This window comes from Stegodyphus dumicola, chromosome 8, assembly GCF_044657685.1.
Source record: "Stegodyphus dumicola isolate Sdum_Otavi_A_Nest chromosome 8, ASM4465768v1".
In the NCBI taxonomy this organism is placed as follows: Eukaryota; Metazoa; Arthropoda; class Arachnida; order Araneae; family Eresidae; genus Stegodyphus; species Stegodyphus dumicola.
The window spans coordinates 36,171,721-36,193,275 of NC_140775.1; the positions used below are offsets into that span (position 1 = coordinate 36,171,721).

A 21,555-nucleotide genomic window follows, 5' to 3' on the forward strand; every position below is an offset into this window, starting at 1 on the left:
TTTAAGTCAGAATTTCGCCTAGGTTTAAGTTACAAAGAAGGGTGTTTTCCTCTTATCTTCCATATACCGTGCAGAATGTTTGTTTCAAAGATTTAGAGATTTCTCACATTTTATTTTAAACAGAAGACTTTAAAAAGTTTTTGGCGCGACTTATAAATACCGTAATATTTGAAAATCTATTATGATTCTTTGAGATTTCAGAGAACTTTTACACTTTGTTCTAACTTTTTTCTAAAAAACATCTCCGCTGTGACATTTGTAAGGAACTTAAGACCAGTGTTAAGTGTTTTTTTTTAGATAAACATATCAGTACTTACCCATGCACGATAGCGTTCTTTGTTCGCTTCGCATTTGATGAATGGCAGGGCAGTGCCTAGAATTTTGGAAACTACTTGCATGTTTTTTCGATCAATAAAATTATTCCTTTCGCGGTAGAATTTTTTATTCTACTTTGTGACTTTCAGCATCGAATTATGACAGCATTTTATTTCTTAAATTAGCTTAATCTCTTGCTATTGAATAATGAAGAATCTGCTTGTTTGTATGTTTCTGGCATTGTGAAAAAACGACGGCAATTAGAGCCACCACACACGTAATTCTCCACCCGAACACGCGCACCTCGAAGCTCAAATTTTGAATTTCAAATTTGATTTTGATTAATTTCATATTTTGTACAAATTTAATAAATTTTTTGTTAAGAAATTCAGCGATCTCAAAGCGAGCAGTGGCAACACAGCTCGAAAAAAAAAAGCATTTTTATATCCGACATACCAGACTGTTGCCATTCGGCAAAATGAAACATATTTATCTTTCTCTTCTCAGTTATTTAAAAGCGATGTGTTGCCACTGCTTGAAATGAATATCTTTATTTTTCACATACCAGCGTGTTGCCATTCAGTAAAGCGTAAGGTGTTTAACTTTCAAATTTAATCTGTATGATAGTCACAGATAGCGGCTTAAAACCAATAAACCCTGCTCTTAAGAACATTTTTTAAGCTTTTTAATCTGTTTGGTTTAAATAAAACTGCATTTAAATCATTCGATGCGTAATAAGAAATAAAGCTTAAAGCTTATTCATCTCATCTTATTTTAAAACTATCAATAGAATTCGCAGAATGAAAATCATAAAATTAGATCATAATAAAAAGGCTTAAAATGTCTTAAATGGTTGTATTATTGGAATCATAAAATTCACAATTTTAAGTATATATAAAAAAAAATCTTACCTGCTTTCCAAAATAAAAGTTTTAATTCTACTTTAAATTTCTTTGCCAATCGTTGCAATCATAACTTCAAAAAAAAAAAAAAAAAAAAAAAAAGTAATTAAATTAAACATTTTGGTATTTTCCAGTGTTTTCAAATATTTAGTTTTTTTTTTTTTTTTTTTTTTTTTTTTTTTGTTTAAAACTTAGTATAAACTTTGTGAATAAATATGTCAGTAGAGAAAAAATTAGTGACAAATTTTGAATCTTTTTTATAATTCCAAGCAGTAATATTTTTTATCATCATTTGACATCCCAAATATAAATAGTAGGGGGAATATTAAAAAAATATATGGCAACACTTAACATTCTAAACGTAAACATTGATCAGCGGAGTTTGTCCATCAACACAAATTCCTCCCCCCTTTGCCTTTTCTAATGTAAGATATCCATTATAATAGATTTTTTAATAGCTCTCTTGTAAATTGCATAACTTAATATGAAGTAGATCAGTTTTCTTGAGTAAAATTCTGCTTACGAAATCATTCTTAAACAATAATTTTATTTTCATTTTCTCTGTAAAATGTATGCAACACTGCATTTTCAATGCATTTTTGCGTTTACTTTTCTGAGGATGGAAGGGCTTGCACAGAAAATAGTTATAATTTGATGAATTCGAGTCAATAAGATTTGAACACTCTCTTTTTCATATGCATTTTTGTTTTTAATCTGATTAAAAATGGTAACATTTAAAAAAAAAATATTTTAATATTTTGATGTTTATAATATGTTGCGCTCCGAAAAAAAATGCAGAAAAAAAAACAGAACTTTAATAATTAAAATTCGATGAGTTTTAATTTTATTCAATAGGGAAGATTAGTATCAGAAATTGGTAACAGTACATATTACGCTCATTTAAGAAAAGAAGTGAAATATTTGTACGGTATTTTCATATTTTTAAACTGTTTTGATAGCTTTTAATTCTTTATATTTTTTGTAATGATAAATTGTTCTACAAAATATTAATTTATGATCTGAATTTTCCAGGCTACAATTTTTCAACGACTTTCAAATACCTAATGCCTTTTGACGGCTTATGATAATTAGAATTTGCTAAAAAGGTTTCTAAAACTAAATAAACCTCCGTATTGAACAAATTTATAATAATGAAAAAAAATTGCGAATATATCCCAAGAGAATTTTGTCAAATTTGGTTGCGAACAGTTGTTGCCCCAGTAGGCCCAGTAGTATACAACCACTACATAGTAGGCAGAAGTGACGTCAGAGAAAAAGGGCGTGACATCCGCCATGTTGGATCACGTGATCCAGCTCGCGCGGTAGATGACCAAACATGGCGGAGGCTATGCCCCTTTTCTCTGACGTCATTTCCGCCTCTTATAGTGGGGGTATACTACTGGCCCCTCTATGCTCCTGTTTCATTTCCTCTAGCAATAACGAAAAGAAACTATGAAATATTTCTCTAGGGCTAATTATTCCTTATTAATCCCATTGTCATCACAATTTAGCTGATATTCGTAATTTTCATTAAAAAGTTTCGGATAAATAAAAGAACTATAACAAGAGTATGTAGCTGCTGAAATCTCATCGTGATGATTTCTTTATGTAGAGCAGTGATTCTCAACCGGTGGTACGCAAGAGAAAAGTAGGCGGTATGCAAAGAAACAGAGTATTTTTAACTATTAAATTAAAAAATCTCGTGAAGAAAAAGAAACTGATAGAAATTTCTTGCGATCGAAATCTACTCGAAGATTTCAAAAATAACACACTCATTAACTTTTGGCTGAACCGAAAAAAAGAATTTAAAGGCATTTGAAATAAAAGTATTAAACTTTTATTGCGTTTCTGTACGACCTATTTGTGTGAAGAAGGATTTTCTTTCATATTATATTTGAAAAATAAATGCAGAACAAAATTAAAAGTGTATTCTAATTTACGGTTAAAGCTAAGTTAAATAAGACCAGACATAAAGAAATTGATCTCTCTTAAAACAGGTCCAAATTTCATAACTAAATTTTAAAGTATTATAACTTAAATTTTTATAATCAAAATGGTGACCAATTTTTAATCGAATATTTGTTATATATGCATATTTAATAGAAATAGCCAATACTTGCGAAAATGGCAAAATACATTTTTTTAAATATGTTTATTGAGAAATTGAAAAATAATCATTGTAAAATGTAGCGGTGGTGCTAAAGTTTTTCAATTTTCTATAGATGATACACGTTAGTAAAAAAGTTGAGAATCGCTGATCTAGAGTATAAACTATTGTTCTGAAAGTAATTCCAAATGGCAATTCAGAATCTCATTATTCTTTACCTGCCTGGACGATACACCTGATTATTTCCAACATTTTTAAAACTATGTTATTATTTTGCTTGTTATTTGATTCGCAAAAAACATCGATGGCATTGTAGAGATCTATATTTGATTACATACAGAAAAGTAGACAGCGATTTTTTTTTAAATGCAAAATACAGATTTGTAGTTCTTAAATACTCCTTAAATGATTTTTATTCAGAAAACTCATTTGAAAACTAGCAACACTTACAGCAATCGAGAGAAAAGTTCCCACTGGTGTTACAGTATTTGTAAATTTGTTCTGGAGATTGTATTTTAGAATAAACTAGAAACATTCAAATGAATTTTCCTTCCATGTTCCTGTTTCGATTTCCTAGCAATAACGGAAATAAAACTCTGAATCCTTATTAAGAATGTTACCTTGATCATAATTTAGTTCGGACTCGTAATCTGCATTCAAATTCGAAGAAATGAAAAAGAGTAACAAGAGTATATAACTGTCGAAATCACCGGGCGATTTCTTTGAATACTTTATGTAGTGTAAAAGCTCTTCTCTTCCCAAACTAATTCCGTATGGCAATTTCGAGTTTAAGAATTCTTCACCTGCAGAGACGATCCACCTGACTAACCCTTATAGACTAATGCTTCATGCAAAAAATGTGCCGCCCGGAGCGGACAGCCATTTCCGCCCCTTTGTGGCTACTTCAATGAATTCATCTGTCTTTGCTTGATGGAATGATGATCAGTCTACTGATCAAGCACCTGAAAATCTTGATACCATAATATAGATTCTTCGTTTAGCCTCCGTTTTATCACCATACAGGAAATGTCGTCGTAAAACTGCTTGTACTCACTCAGACACTTGGCGGCGAACTAACTCTAAATATTTGCGTAGAGCTTACGCCTATCTACGTAGCTGCTTCTTATCTCGCCGCGCCTTATCATCGCAACATCCACGAAATCCTTTCATTGGGGAGAAGTCATGAATGACTTTTATCAGGATCGCACGATTCGTAACGCCGAGAAATAGCACAATGCCAAAGAGACTACTCCGTGGAGATGATTATATATCTTGGGAAAGTGCAATGGAACTTATCAAGGCTTTTAAGGCTTTACGCTGCGGTTTTTGATTGATAGGTAACGGTATGCTTATAAGGAGAAGAGTATCAATAATTTATTGAAATGTCGTTGCAGGGCATCGTGTAAGCTTTCGAGCACTGAAGGCCAAAGCCGATGGACTCGAGGTGAGGATGTGTTAACGATTAACGATGTTCGTTCTATGCAACTGTTGACCCATTTAGCTGATTATTGAGAGGTCTCGTGCTCTAATTTGGGCGTGAACGTAGTTGATTTTCAAGCATCTTCTATTCTAAAATTCTTAATGGCTGCAACTTTCTTGAATTAGAAATTATATTTGTGAAATCTTATATAGTCTTAATTATGTGAGCCGGAGATCTGATTGATGCGATAAATTAGAACCTTCTTGTCTGGTAAGACATTTAAGTAGCCGAAACGAAGACAAGTATACAGTACATATATATATATAAAAGGGCCGGAATCGAAAGATAGTTGTTAAAATTTAAAAAAATCAGTTCACATTGATAGTCAATAACTTCAAGAACTCTAAATTTCCGCTATTGTTAATTACTGCATGTCTAGAGGCTGGGTCTAAAAGACGTTTTCTTTTATCGATGTATAGCCAAAGAATATGTATTTGGTACGTTCTTTGGTACAGCGGACGTCTGCCTGGGTTGCATGGAAATCTAGAAGAAATACCGGACAACATTTGTGGTAGTGCCACTCCCGCAATTATACACCACCTGATTTACTAAACTTGTTGATTATATAGTCGCTATCATTTTTATCTTTCAAGAATAACTATATCATGGGTTTTTAACAGGGTCGACATTAACCCGTTGGGGGGGGAGATGAAATTTTAAAAGGGATCAATGACGATCAAACGGTGGATAGCCGAAAGAATATTCACCGGCAACTGATCGGCATGATCAAGTGCTGAAAGGGCTTATTTTAATTTTGTAATAGTTATTTTTATTTTCGAGCAAGTTCCTTTCCTTTCTCATTTTCTATCTACGTCTTCCTACCAAAATGAGTTTTAAGGATTACGTTTTATGTAAATGAGGTAGAAACAAGTATTTAAACTGATGTTTAGATCACTTCACTGGAAGAGCGTGAAAGCGCGTGCCTGCCTTCCTTACCACATTGTTGCTGCTAGTCTGATTTTACTTATTCGGCTGTATTGTTACTCGCTGCTAGATTTCGCGGGTGGTCTTAATTAAGGGCTAACTCTGTTAGTTAATTCTGCGTAGCTTCGGCTGGTTTATTTATTATATTAGTTTCTTATTTTCTATCTTGAGTTAAAAGCCTAAGTGGAGGCTTTTTGTAAAGCCCGAGAAGGGGCAGTCTCTTCATCTATTTGAGTTGGAATAAAGAGTAAATTAACCTTTCTCTGGACTTGTTACTCTTCAGAACTCTACGATAAGTCGCTAGACAGTTCTTCGATAGTCTAGTCCTCAAGGCCTTCCAATTTAGCTATGCTATTACAATGCTATTGCTTACAAAAACTTAATAACTAATTTCTTATTTAAAAAAAAGCAATATGTAATGAGGAAGAAGATATAAGATAAGAGAAAAATATCCTAGAATTAATCAATATATTTTTAAATCAATAATCATTTTTTTAATATTTAAAATTTTTATGCAATTAGTGCAATATAAAAAAGTAAGTGTAAAAGAAATTAAATGACTCGTTCATAAATACACTAAATGGAAAGAATTAAATAATTCAACTAATTTGATAACTTAACGCAATTGTCCGTTATTGGAAAGGATTGCTAATTCAGAAGACGTATTTTTGTTTGCAAGCCACTTGCAAAATTTAAAAGAAGATACTAATATTCGCTTCTAAGCCATTGAAAATTTGAATGTGCCGGCATGGCTGAGCTGCATATATTTGATCTTGATATTGATATTATGATGTAAGAAGAGGTAATTGCATGTCGATCCTAGACCGTCGGCCGCTCACGTGCAAATTAAAATTTGCCGCCCTTTTTTTACAGAAATATAATATATTTGATAATCCTTTCGCCGCCCTTAAATTCGACCGCCCACATGCTATGCATAACCTTGTCCTCCTCCCTTCCCGCTAGGATCGGCGCTGAATTAAAGGAAGAGCTTCAAACACAAGTTCTTTTTCAGAACTTAAAAGTCACCCGAGAGAAATATTTCAAAATAGAAATTGTTACTGAACCAATATTATTGACTTTTTTCCTCTTCTTAGTGAAATATGGATTTAGTTAAGTCAGTCATTTGCTACGGAAAGCAAGAAACAAGTTGAATATTTTCGAACGAGAAGATTTAAGGATTAAACTAAGCAATTTTATGCCAAATATAAAAAAGATGGCATCAATACATCAAGCTCAATCTTCACATGAATTAAAATCAAATTTTATCTTTCGGGCAACTAGAAACTGTAATTTCGTTTTTGAAAACTTTTTGGAATTCGTAAAATTAGTAATAATGATGATAATAATGCTAAGAAGAAATCAGATTTTATATTACGTCTAAAAGGGCGTTTTTATAACGTTTTGTGTGTTACCTTTATTTATTAAATATCATGTTCTTCGCACTACATAAAATTCAATTCAACAGCATTATCACAAAATATTTAAAAACAGCATAAATTTAGAATTTCTGATACACAGTCTTACGCGCTGGAGATAAAAAGGTTTTTTTTTTTTTCCGTACAGTGTTGCCATTGCTCGCTTTGACATCGTTGAGTTTGTTAATCAAAAACTCGTGAAAGTTTTACAAAATTTGAAATAAATAATAAAACAAATTCGAAATTCAAAATTCTTGCTCCAAAGTGCCCATGTTCGGTTGGAGGACTATGTTATTCAGAATTTGATGGCTCTAGCTGCCGTTGTTTTTTCACAATGCGAGAAACATTCATACGTTCATGCATGTTCTTCATGATTTAGTTTCCTTAAATATAACACTTGGCGATAATATTTGGTGGCAACAGTTTGAAAAGTGAATCAACGCAGAAAGTGAAACGTCGCAAAATGCAATTTTGAGACTAATAGCCCTTTGGGTCTAACGCCCCTTTGGGCTAATAATAATACAAAATAAATAAATAAAACATAAATGTAACAAACACTTTTTTTTTCAAAACTTTTGTTCACATTCTCAGATTAATTGTGATTCTTAAGTTATGTATCTGCAATTATTTGTATTTTGATTACGTTGTATGCTGTATATTATAGAGGAAAATGCAAGACCAAGAGAATAATTTGTTTATGAAGGATGGATTCAAGAAAAGAGTTGGGAATATTCTATCAACATTAAATTTACAGTTTTTTTTAAAAAAAGAGCAAACTTAGAGTGGTATAGATTCTCAATAAAATTGCAGATTTCGAGTGCGAAGTTTAAATTTACAACGTGTATTAAAAATTTTATACACTGTAGCGGTATTTTTTAGATCAGAAAAGAATAAAAAACGCATAAATCACTTAACTAGTTAAATGTTATTTAGCTTAAGTACAAAAACTGGAAATCCAGATAATTGGAAGTTAGGATACGCGGAGTTCGAATAAGTGGAGTTTTCCTGCATTTTCGTATGCAATATCCAACAACGGAATTTCCCACTTCAGGTCGATTTTTAAAAGTTACCGAGTACACACTATTTTTTTAAAAAAATGAATGAATCGTAGTAAGAGTAGATTTTTTTTCCTTCTATACTCTTCTGCGATGCGTAAAAGGTATTTACCCACAGAAAGGGGGAAGAGAGCCACCTGGTGGCGCAAATCCAATAATCAAGGGCGAATTTAAGTAAAGGTCAAAGGTCGAGAGGGACCCATATCTCCTCGCATGGGAATACCCAAAAGAATGCACGTATGTTTTGGGATTCAGAAAACCGAAGAATAAAATGGGTTCCTCTACCCGTATGCTTATAATTATACGTATACAAGCAGAAATTCTGAATTTGAGAGGAAGCCTGAACGGAAATGGGGTTAGGTTTTTATTCTGCTTATCTGTGTAATTATCTGACATTTATATGCACATCGGAAACATATTTATTGAGACATTGTAAGTATTAATCTGTTGATTAATACTTATCTCGACTGGCTCTTTTTTTTTTTTTTTTTTTTGGTACGCATAGGTTAACACAGCTAGCTGCTTTGCTTTCATTCTATTATTAAAAAAAAAAGTGTGAATTTTATTTTACTAACCAGCAGGGGCGTTTTCGTGGTTTTTCCATGTGTAACGTGGGTGCCCCTTCCCCTTAGAAAGTCCTCCGAAAAGGCATCCTTCATGTTACGCAGATAACTCCAACGTGCTTTGTCATAATCAAACCAAAGAATCTTTAAGGTTCCTCTCTAAGGCTCTCATCCTTAGAGATTCTTTGATCAAACAAACCAACTATTAGAAAATTGCTAATATACATCTTTAGTCGTTTTGCAACAGTAACCATGTATGTGTTCGTATTTAATTTCGATAGTTTATATTTTAAATGCTTATTCGTATCCATACCATATTTTGGTAGAAATATGAAGATAAAGCTCTTATACCTATAGGCCCATTAGCTCGGTTAGAGCGTCGTGCTAATAACGCGAAGGTCGTGGGTTCGATCCCCCCATGGGCCAATAGCATTTTGATAACCTTACATTTTTATTTAAATCAATTATTATTAAATAATCATAACAATAAACTACTTTTTAATCTGCTTTATTTAAATAAAAATGCATTTAAACCGATCAGATTTAAAAACAGCAAAAATAGTCTTAAGAACTACATTTATTGCTTTTAAATCTCTTAGTTTGTAACTCTGTAATTTTTAAGATTAAATTTGAAAGTTAAATAACTTAGGCTTTCATGAATGGCAAAACGCTGTGTAGTGTTTAACAACTTAACATGACAGAGAGATACATCTTAAAAATTATTAAATCTATTCAAAACAAAATTGAATTGTGAACAAATCAGAATTGGATTACTTAGATTACGGCAAAACACAGTAGACGGGAGCTACTATCTGCAAGAAGGGGAGAGACGGCTTTATTGAGGATTTTTTGCGGGAAATTGGTTTTTATTAACGTTACAATAAGAATACCACGAAAACTCTCATACAACCAGAATTCAAAGACTGTTAGGATATACACTGCTGGACAATAAAATTGCAACACCATGAAGGAAAGCAAATACAAAAAAGATATTTATTGTACATAAACAGTATGGCATGAAGACAAAATGATTAAATTATAAGCAATTTGGGAGTTTATAGGGGGACAGCTGCCACCCCTGGCAGCTAAAATGGCCCTTACCCGTTTAGGCATGGAGTTGATTAGGGATTGGATGACACAAACTGGCAACTCATTCTATGTTGCTTCAAGTCTATGCCACACTTTATCAACCAACATATTCCAGTCACAGACAGAACATCTAGTTGCACAATCACTTACAAATTTCCTCTCAAAACCACACACAAACAACACTCCTCCTATCAGGCCATCAGAGGTTTATGACTACATTTCAAAGTTAAAAATCAAGAAAAGCCCGGGATTCGACCTCGTAAGCAACAAGACCAATGTATATTGAAGTTTTCCATGTATATTGAACTTTATTTTGCCCACTATGTATGCTTTTATGTCACCTCATTTGTCCTTAGGGTATTTCTCCCACATTTCTTTGCTGAGTATGATGGTTTGTCAGTTAGATATAGTTACATACTTATGTCGCACATAGATTCTCATGCAATTATTGGCATTTCTTTTTATGCTTTGCACTTACTCGTTATTTCTTAGTTGCACTTCATTCCGCCTAATTGGTCAATCGGCTACAGCCATAGCACACTGGTTATCTGTCGACTCATCACTATATTTGTCGTGGACTTACCTACTGGTTATAGCTATTATTCCTTCATCGTGCTTATCACATGCAACTATTGTTGTCCATCTTCAATTACCTTAGAAGCATCACGAAATCGAAAATCGGCACATAGTTACTCCAGAGCAGCGCCGAAAGCGCGAGAACCTACGTGCGAACGATGTTTGCCTGAGCCACTTCATCAACCGTAAGCGGGCCAGTCTCGGAGCAACCCATGACCAGATGTTTTCAATGGTTGACAGATCTGGAGACCATGCAGGCCAAGGCAGCAAAGTCAGAAAACAACGTGCAACATGTGGTCTTGCATTATCTTGTTGGAAATTGGCGTTTGTCAGGACTCGAAGATAGGGCACAGCCACTGACGTAAGACGTCAGAAATGTACCGATCTGCGTTCAAATTACCGTCGTGCGTGCCATGTACTTAATGACTGCCCAAACCATCACACCAGGTGCAGGTCCCCTACGCCGATATCGAATGCAAGCAGGCGACGCGCGGTCTCCTTGGAGCCTCCAGATTCGTATACGGCCATCAGAATACTGCATACAGAACCGGGACACGTCTGAAAAGACAACATTGTAGTACTCCTGTATCCAGCTTTGTCGTTCGGCGCACCAGAGTCGCCATCTCTCTCTATGCTGCATTGTCAAAGGAAGGCAAAGTAATGGTTGCCATGCTGTCCACGCTTCTGCAAACGTCGACGCACCGTACGAGCGGTTACTGGGCGTGCTGCAAACATGCTCATTTCCTGACTAATGGTCGGTGATGTGGTTGTACGGTTTTGCAGGACTGATCTCACAATATGTCTGTCTTCTCAGGCGTAAGTCATGAAGGGAGCTGATATTCTGCACGCCGTTCAATATGCCGCTCAGCAACCCATTGATTCCATATTCGCATGACAGTGGTTGAATGTCAACCAGTGCAACGGGCGATATCACGGAACGATAATCCACACTCTCGATAGACAACGATCCTGCCTCTATTGAATTCCGACACTTACTGGTAAGCATTTCTTCTTCTTATTCGAGGCATAACACGATATTCTGAGCAAACCCCGACCTTATAAAGTGCTTTCCGAATGAGAAATCCACTACACAACTTTCTTTTATGCAGTGCTTCAGATGTCATTTATCCCTCCTGCGTCGTATAAACGTGCTGAAATACTAATAATTAGCATATTCTAACCTCTTCTTCCTTTCATGTGATTTTGACGTTCGTCAGATTATTCCTTCCTAGTGTTGCAATTTTAATAGCCAGCAGTGTATGTATATATATGTCTTAAGAGAAGATGGCGTTCATGAAGGTCTTTCTAACGGTAACCGGCTTTTGCTGACGTTACCACATGTGTAAAACTATGAAAAGAGCCCGCCTTTACTGGCCTGGATCGATCTACCATTATTCAGCGGACGTATATCACTTGCCACACTTGGATTCACAGTTTAGTGTACAGATAACACAAATATAAATTGCGAAGAACTACAGAACTAGAAGCAGAAATCTAACATTCATGTAAATGTATAACAAGAAATGGCCGAAGAATTTTAGAAAATTCATGATTGTGTTAATACAAGTGTAAGAAAGAAGAGAAGTTAACCATAGACTGTAATTAAAATTCATAGGAGTTTTTCTGATTCTGATAATAAAAGCAGAAAAACTAAATGCGTTTTGCAAATTAGTAGACACTGAGTAAAAGACAGAATCATCACACAGAAATTTAACTTTTTTGTTGTTGTTGTCGTTGTTGTTGTCGCTGTGTTGTGATAAATCTCCCTTGTCTGAAATCAGAGAAAGCCCATGAAATCCATCACAAGGAGTCAAGATTGCGTCTGTTGTTGACAAGATCCTTGGACACCATACAGGTCAGCAACTTTGCATACTTGCTCCGGCAGTACATATGCTAAAACTGAAACGATACAGAGTAGTAGATTATAGGCCCATTAACTAAGCTGGTTAGAGCGTCGTACTAATAACGCGAAGGTCGTGGGTTCGATCCCCCCCTCTGGGCAAACGAGCATTTGTAACCTGTTATGCCTAAATTGCTATTAATTGCGTTATTCATCTTCTACGGGGACGGGTCCGAGGGTTTCCCACCGCATTTTACCTACCAACAACCTCTCGAGAGGACTTTCGGCCCACCGCATATTTAGAGTACCCCCATGCCGCACAGACACTATACATTAACAAACATCCATGCCTTCTCCGGGATTCAAGCCCGAGTCTCTTGGTACGATAGTCAAAGTCACTACCCAAAATCCCGGTTGGGCGGCTGAAAAGAAGTCTCTTAAATGCATCGGAAATGTATTTTTGATTTAGGCGGTATTAAAATCTTATTTCTTTCAGCCGCCCTTGGTCAAACCAGTTTGAGTAAAACCCATTCGGGGGATTATTAGCATTACATATTCGCGGAAGCTTTCAAATATTAGATATAAAAAAAATTGCGAAAATTTAAAAAAAGAAGAAATTAAATTTGAGCTACAGAAGATGGTTTTGGATTCAAGGGACTAATGAAGTGAATCCTGTGGACTGATACGAAAAGATGCAACTTTTCTTTTTTACACAAAATCCATTTTTCTGAGAAATGAAAACAACACGCTTAATGTGAACAAATGATGATAAGCATTCAATTTTTATCATCCTCCTTTCCACACAGTTTTGTGTACATTTTTCTTTTTAAGAAATATGATAATCCTGTGACTTTGTAAGTAGTTATTTCCTGCTCTAACGTTTCTGACCTTTGTTTGGTGATCGCTTTCACCCCCTTCGTAAATTTAGCCGATTTCATACATCTTTGTTTCTCACAATCATGGACACACAATCGTACGTTACGCAGCTGCCAAGTCCCGGATTCGCGCGCCATTTTCACGTTTTTCAACCATCCTCTTTTTCACCACTATTGTGATCCTAACAATTTTATTCGTTGCTTGCTTTTACTCACTAACTTTCTTCAAATTTATTCTTAGCCATTATTTAGTTCAGTTTATGGCTTGAAAAAAAAAGCAAATTTCGTCGAGGTGTTGGTACCTTTATATGAGAGCATATTTCTTAAGAGGTTATCACATATGGCTACAGTCCCTGCTAGACGGGACATTTCTGAGAAACGAAATTCTGATAGCACTGGTTTAAATGGGAGGATTCTCAGAAAAAAAGGCCCCGCTCGAAGCGAAGTCCCGCCTAGCTACGGAAAAATGTTGCGGCTACGCGGGATTTTTTCAAACCTCACTGAAAATGTCTCGGGTCCCGGGTAGAGACAACCAATCAGACGAATGTTCTGCTTCTGAAGGATCACGTGATCCCAATTTGGGCGATAACCGACTGTTTGGCGTTCAAGTCTTTGTGGTAAGTGAGAATGGTAACCTAGCTACGTGTGTTTCCTGGAATTGTGCGGGTTCTGAGAATTGTCCCTTTCGACGTCAAGTGCCGCGTAGCCGAATGGTCCCAATCCACATATGTTTGTGATTGGGGGCACATAACAATCATATAGAAAACACACGTAGCTAGGTTACCATTCTCACTTACTACAAAGATTTGAACGCCAAACAGTAATCGATTATTGTTATTAAACAGTAAAATTGGGATCACGCGATCCTTAGAAGCAGAACTTTCGTTTGATTGGTTGTCTCTACTCGGGACCCGAGACATTTTCGGTGAGGTTTGAAAAAATCTCGCGTAGTCGCAACATTGCTTCCGTAGCTAGGCAGGACTTCGCTTCCAGCGGGGCTCTTTTTTCTAAGAATCCTCCCATTTAAACCATGGCTACCAGAATCTCTTTTCTCAGAAAAGTCACGTCTAGCAGGGACTGTAGCCATATGTGATAACCTCTTTAGGAGTTTTGGAGAAATCCCCTCATAAAGGTTCTGCCACCATTACGAAGTTCAGGTTATAACTGGAAGAAAGAACATTTGATCGAGATGACGGCACTTTTATGATAGCGAACAATCGTCGATTTGTAGAAAGGTGCCGGCATTTAGTGACAAGGCGGATGTATAGCTATCGGCTATTCGGGGAAATTTCCCGAATTCCCTATAGCCCCATCTGCCCCTGAAAATCATTGTTCTGTCTGTTTCGAAGTGTAACTTCTGATTTCGAATCCTCATTTAATTTCCCAAGTGAACTTACGAACAAAATGAACTTATTTTCCAAACTAAACTGCATAAAAATACAGGTAAATTGTTAACAGCATTTTTCTTTTAGTTATTTTATGTGTCAGGCATTTAGACGATATAGCGATTAGGGAAGTCGATTGTGATGCCAAAAAACCCAGGCTCGAACCTCGGGGAAGGCATGGTTGTAACTATCCGTCTCTTCATAGGAGTGCCCGCTATTGGAAAAAAAAAATATTATGGGTCATTTTTCTTTCCCGACTTTCTTTTCACTGCTGTCAGATTAACCTTGGATGTCTCCGAGTATTAGGCCGGTTAATTTTTCGCACATTTTCTTTAATTATATTATGGATCATTTCTCTTTCGTGAGCTTTTTTAACTGCTGTCGGATTAACCGCGGACGTCGCTCAGTATCAGACCGGTTACTGGAGAGTCAATCGCAAAAACTTTTTTTATCGTAACGGCTGAAATGAAACAAATTTTCAAAAAACAAAGTAAAAAAATGATGTTCCGAACTCATTTATTTCGCTTCCGTTTCAAATGTGTGTTTATAATATTTCATATTATATTACATCTGCTTCTCCATCACGTGGAAGCTCACCAAAGCTGTCAATGTCATTTTAAATGCAGCTGTCAATACAACGAATTTATATTTCGCCGTGTCAGCATGGCTGGCGACAAAGACGTTTAACCAGCAAAGTTTACGAATGCGACTGTTATCTCAGATGTTTAATCCTTCAATTTAACTTTTGGTTTAAAAAAAAATAACTTGGTGTCGAATCAGTATGTAGTTTTAAATTTTTTCACGCTATTATTAAAATAATTTTAGTTGATGTGAGGAAATGTAGATATTCGTATTTCGAATTATACGGACTGTACCTTCTTTCTTGGTCAAGTACAGCTAAGTTTATTACCCTATTTCTTCGCTTATATTTTCCCTTTTGTTACTAATTTTATCGTCCGAAAATCGAGAAGGAAATTTCTGCGAATAATTTAAGTTGCGGAGCACGCGGTTACAATAAGAATATGACAAATGAAAAGAAGTCACGGCTTAACTACAGGTAACTATCACAATATTGTTTCTTAAAAAAAAAAAAAAAAAAAAAAAAAAAAACCTACTTTTCAGTAAGACTATTAGAAATATTAACATTACTATGTCTAACAAGATATTCTCATTTCTATTTTCTTGTAACTTGAATCTCACTCGTCCTTAAAGTTCAACCTCTCAAGAGGACTCTCGGCTCATCGTTTATTTTGAATGTCTGTTTGCCGCACAGATACGGTACGCTCACAAAAATCCATGCCTCCTCCGGGATTCCCACTCAGGCCCATCGGTGCTGCATTCAGCGTCACTAGCAATTTTACCAACTGAGAACAAATGAGCAAATTTGACTCAGCGAAATCGTAAACTAAATATCAGTGTTTGCTTTAGACATGCATGAAGTTCAGCAGTTACCAGGGAAAGGTTCGGCCTGACCTTCACAGGCAGTTTGTGAGATTTGGTCTTCGTTAGTAAGAAGTAAACAACCAATACACGGATGAATTCATTTTAAAATTTCGAGAAGCTCGTTACTGAAAAAGGAGAAAATCACGAATACCTAAAAGTTTTGAAAAACTATAATAGACTATAATAGAAATACTATAATAGACTATAAGATAGTCTATAATAGAAATACTATAATAGACTATAAGATAGTCTATAATAGAAATATTTAAAAAAATCTGAAATGTTTCAAATTTTAAATTACGTCCAAAAGGGCGTTTTTTTAATACTTTGTGTGTTACATTTATTAATTAAATTTCCCGTTCTTCGCACTTAAACCATAAAATTCAGTTCAACAGCAATATCGCAAAATAATTTTAAAATGAGCATATATTTGGAATTTCCGATACGGAGACTCACGCTGAGGAGATAAAAAATGTTTTTTTTTTTTCTGTAGAACGTTGCCATTGCTCGCTTTGAAATCCTTGAGTTTGTTAATCAAAAATTCGTTTCAGTTTTACAAAATATGAAATCGATAATAAAACAAATTTCAAATTTGGTCTTCCACATGCCCAGATTCGCAGTAGGATTACGTCATTCAAAACTGGATGGCTCTAGATACCGTTGTTTTATTACAATGCGAGAAATATGCATACGTGTGTGTGTGTGTGTGTATGAGATTATGGCAAAGCCTCGAGGGCTATCTGCCTAAGAGGAGGAATGCCTTCGTGGAGGACTTTCTAAGGGAAACTGGCTCGTATACACGTTACACATGGGGAAAACCACTAAAACGCCCATGCAGCCAGCTCGTTCGCGGGATTCGAACCTCGGACCGAACTACCAGTGTTCAGCGACTTTACCGCTCGGCCGCTGGTGGGCAGAACTATGCATACATTTATGCAGATTTTTCATTATTTATTTTCATTTTTTTTATTTATTTCATTTTCATTTTCATTCACAGTGGCATATAACACAGGGCGATAATACTTTGTGGCAACAGTTTGAAAAAGTGATTCGCCGTTTGTAGTGAATCTGCGCAAAACGAAAACAATAGTCCTTCAGGGACAAAGTCCCTTTGGACTAATAATAATAGGCTATAATAAATAATAAATTAGTATAGTCAATCTAACTAGAAAAAATTTAAGGTATTCCTTGTTTAATCTGAACTGGAATCTTTATCTTAATTACTAGATAGACTATAAATAGGGTATACTAAATTATAATTATGCACGCCAGCATTCTGTACTGTTTAGAACTTTATAGGCATTATAGCTTCCAATACAAGTTAATAATGAATTGATACTATCTTGGTAGATTTAACATAAATAACGAAAGTGAGCAAAAGAAATGAAATTAAAATATTTATGAAGTATTTTAACAGTGTTAATAATAAAATCTGAACCAGTGGTTACTGCTTATTATAGTACCAAATTAATAAAAATTCCTACAATTATTCTCATAAATTGTATAATATAATAATTGTTTTATTAATTATTTTTAATAAATTTACTATTCTTTGTAAAATGTTAAATATAAAATTTGAGTTGAGTAAATCGTTCATATGATATGCATAAAAAATAAAGCCTACATAAAAATTGTAATTTCTATATTCGCATAAATATACAAATAAAACCCTAACCCTATAGGTTTAGGATATAAATATACAGATAAAGCTTATAGCATCACAGGCCCATTAGCTCAGTTGGTTAGAGCGTCGTGCTAATAACGCGAAGGTCGTGGGTTCGATCCCCCCATGGGCCAACGAGTATTAGTATACTATACTTTTTTTCAAATCAATTGTTAGAAAAATCATATCAATAAATTACTTTTTAATCTGATTTATTTAAATAAAACTGCATTTAAACAATCAGATTTAAAAACAGGAAAAATATTCTTAAAGACTATGATTATCGCTTTAAAATCGCTTAGTTTGTAACTCAGTAAGGTTTCAGTTACTCAATAAATTTGAAAGTTAAAATATTTTAGGCTTTGATGAATGGCAACACGTTGAGCCACAGAATATAGAAGTATTTCATTTCAGACAGTGGCAACAGATTGCTTCAAAATGGTTGAATTTGTTGTTATTTGTTGCTTATTTGTTGTTTGTTGAAGGATAAATATCTTACATTTTGTGGAAGGGCAGTCTGATGCGCTGGAGATAAAAATGTTTAGTTTCGAACAGTGTTATAAACTCGCTTTTAAAATTCCAGACTTTGTTAGTCAGAATTTTAACAAATTCGTACAAAATAAGATATAAATAATAATTTAAGAAGAAATCGAAATTCAAAATTCGGGCTTCGAGATGCGTTTGTTCGGGTGGAAGGCTAAATCGTAAATTTAAAATTTGATGACTCTCTAGATGCCGTTGCTTTTCTACAGTGCGAAGAAGATACAAACATGTATATACCTACCAGATTCTTCATTATTTTTAACAGTGGAGATATGGAAAGGTAATATGGTAAAGAACATACTTTTAAGGTTACCTATTTTATTGCTTAACGTAAAATTTAATGAAGCCAATATATGGCTTTGGAAGCATGTTTTTTCTGTAAAAATAATAATGCAGATATTCATAAAATTACCAGTTGGATATATTATAAATTTAATATATTTTATGTATATTAATTCTGATGTATTAAATAATAAAATTCGAATTTAAATTTCAGATTTAAATCTGAATTTAATGCTTACTTTATTTTGTGTTGTTTATTTAATATTTGCGTTTATTTAATGTTATTATGGTTTTTTAAGTTATACTATGTATTTTTATTAACCCAAGAGCGCTACTAGTTTCGAAACACAGTTTTGCGTTGTTTCACTTTTCATTCGAGTCTGTTGTCATTCGGAAAAATATAATATAAGGTATTACTGCCGCCTTCTTAGCATGTTTTCGTGATGTAGTGGTCAGCACGCTCGACGTGAATTCGAGAGGTCCATGGTTCGAGTCCCGGTGGCTCATTTTTCATTTCTCCTGCTTCGAAAAAAATCCTAATATCTCTACAGTGGTGCCCGAACTAAAAGAGGAGTGGATGATGATTCTTCATTATCAGGATCTGGCGACTGACTCCCCTAATCCTCAGTCATCCTTTAAAAGGGAGAGTATATAAGGTGTTTCTCATGCCTTCATAGTGTAGTGGTCAATACGCTCGACGCATATTCTAGGCGCCCGTGGTTCGAGAGTCGGTGAAGGCGTTGCTCATTTTTCATCTCTCCTGCTTCGGAAATAACCTAATGTCTCTACAATAAGATATTTTTATTTCGTATTTAATCTGTATCTTATTAATTAACAAATTAAATTACCTAAAGATACATCTAATTAAAAACGTTAAATAGTTTTATAGAATTGCATTAAATGATTTTTCACTTTTTAATTATACAGAAAATGTATAACATTCTAAATACTTATTTATCTACTATCCTACAAAATAAATCGCTATTCCATTTGGACCATATCTATTGATAATCTGATATCTGATAAACCATGTTAAACTTTACAAGAGTAGTTTTCAGATCATCAGAACCTTCCGAGATTTATTAAATATTTTTACATTAATTTTAATATGACTTTAATTTTAATTTAATTTAAATTTGACTTTAATTTTTCCATCTGAATTTAATGTTTATTTTATTTAATGTTATTTATTTAATGTTTGTTTATGATTATTTAATGTTATTGTATTTATTTACCGTTATATTATTTATACTTATTAACGGTTATTAGCCCAAAGGGCGTCAGCCCAGATGGGTTATTAATTTCGTTTTGGCATTTTGCGTTGAATCACTATAAACGGCGTATCATTTTTCAAATTATTGCCACCAAATGTTAGAGCCCTGCATTATATTTAAAGAAATCAAATAATGAAGAAGCTGCATTAAATGTACATACGTTTCTCGCATTGTGATAAAACGACGGTACCTAAAGCCATCCAATTTTGAATAACGTAATCCTCAAACGAATACGGACACCTGGAAGCCCTAACTTGGAATTTGTTTTATTATGGATTTCATTTTGCAATACTTTACCGAATTTTTGATCAACAAACTCAACGATTTCAAAGCGAGCAATGGCAACACTGGGAAGGGGGAAAAAATCCCCTCTCATTGTTATCTTTTTTATTATTTTTATTTCAGACTTTTTTTTAAATCTGATTTTGATTTTAATTTATTTTAAATCTGACTTTAATGTTTAAATCTTAACATTTAAGATTCAGATTTAAATCATCAAGAAGCACTTTTATTGCTTTCACATCGTCCACTTTGTTAAGCAATACAGTTACAATTTAAAAAATAACTATAAAGATTTGTGCAGTGGCAAAATTTAAATAGTCACCTAGATTAAAAATGATACAGAACTGTAACGAAGCATAACCTCCTAAAAGATTTTTTTAACATATACTAAAAGAGATTCTTAATGTTAAAAAAAATTTTTTATTGAAATCTGCATCTAATATTTATTTCTTGAAATACCTCAATGATTACATTCAAAATCTCAAAGCGCAGTATAAAGTAACAAATGGGAACTGATCGACGAGTGTTAAGATCAGTGAACTATCTTGTGGCCTTCGTGTTTTCTGATGACATACTATTCAGCTGATGCACACACGAAAGGAAACACGAACTGTCTATCAATATTGAACCACGTTTTCTTCGAAACTGAGAAGTAAACGTATTGCCATTTCTAAAAAAAGAAAAATCTCATGTTAAAATTTTGCCTAAAGGAGTTACTGAGGCGTACTTGAAATAGGTAATTTATAAGAACAAATTGTTCTCTGACCAAACTCTAATGCTTAGTTTTTGTGGTCGTAATGGTGCAGTTCGTAGTATTTTGACACCAAGAGCAAAAGTAAAATACGGCGACTTTATCATTAGTTTTTGCGGTCGAAACATATACATGCTATTTTTTTGGTTGCTGTTAATATAAATAAATAAACATTCTTCTATCAAAACTAAGAAGTTTAGTATGTAACTAGTAAGCCCTTTGATTCTCTAACGAATCAAATCGTTATTAATAAATAATAATTTATTATATTAATGAATAATAGTAAATAAATATTAATATTTTAATAACGGTTAATAATTCATTATTAATAATTTGATAATTTAATAAATAATAAGTAAAGTAGGCAACTCATGTCTTAAAGCTCATTAATCTCATATCCTAAACAAATATCAATAGAGTACGCAGAATGCAAATCATAAAACTGGATCGTAATAATGAAGCTTATAACATCCTTCTATCTTCTTCTTATAACATCCTTCTAAGCTTATAACTTCCTTATATCTTCCTATAAGACTATTGGTAGTCTTATCGGAATCTTAAAATTCCTAGTTTTAAATATATAAAAATAACATCTTACTTGCTTTGAAAATCAAATTCTGAAAACTTAGGATGTTAGTCTAAATTACTTTACAAATCGTTGCCATCCTCAGCTTCAAAACAAAGAATAATAAAATTAAACATTTTGATATTTTCTGGTGTTTTCAAATACCAAGTTAGTATTTTTGTGCGTTCACTGTATATATAAGCTTTGTGAATAAATATGCCAGAAA

General features: G+C 34.0%; 1 protein-coding gene and 2 non-coding genes across 3 annotated transcripts in view; all 3 read left to right on the top strand.

Annotated features, from left to right (window-relative positions):
- LOC146995732 (uncharacterized) overlaps positions 1-21,555 on the top strand; it is a 164,190-nt gene that overhangs the window by 43,095 nt on the left and 99,540 nt on the right. The gene's annotated exons all lie outside the window — the stretch shown is intronic.
- On the top strand, positions 9,118-9,187 carry TRNAI-AAU (transfer RNA isoleucine (anticodon AAU)). Its single transcript has one exon. It is a non-coding gene; the product is annotated as a tRNA-Ile (tRNA).
- On the top strand, positions 17,693-17,766 carry TRNAI-AAU (transfer RNA isoleucine (anticodon AAU)). The gene has a single exon. It is a non-coding gene; the product is annotated as a tRNA-Ile (tRNA).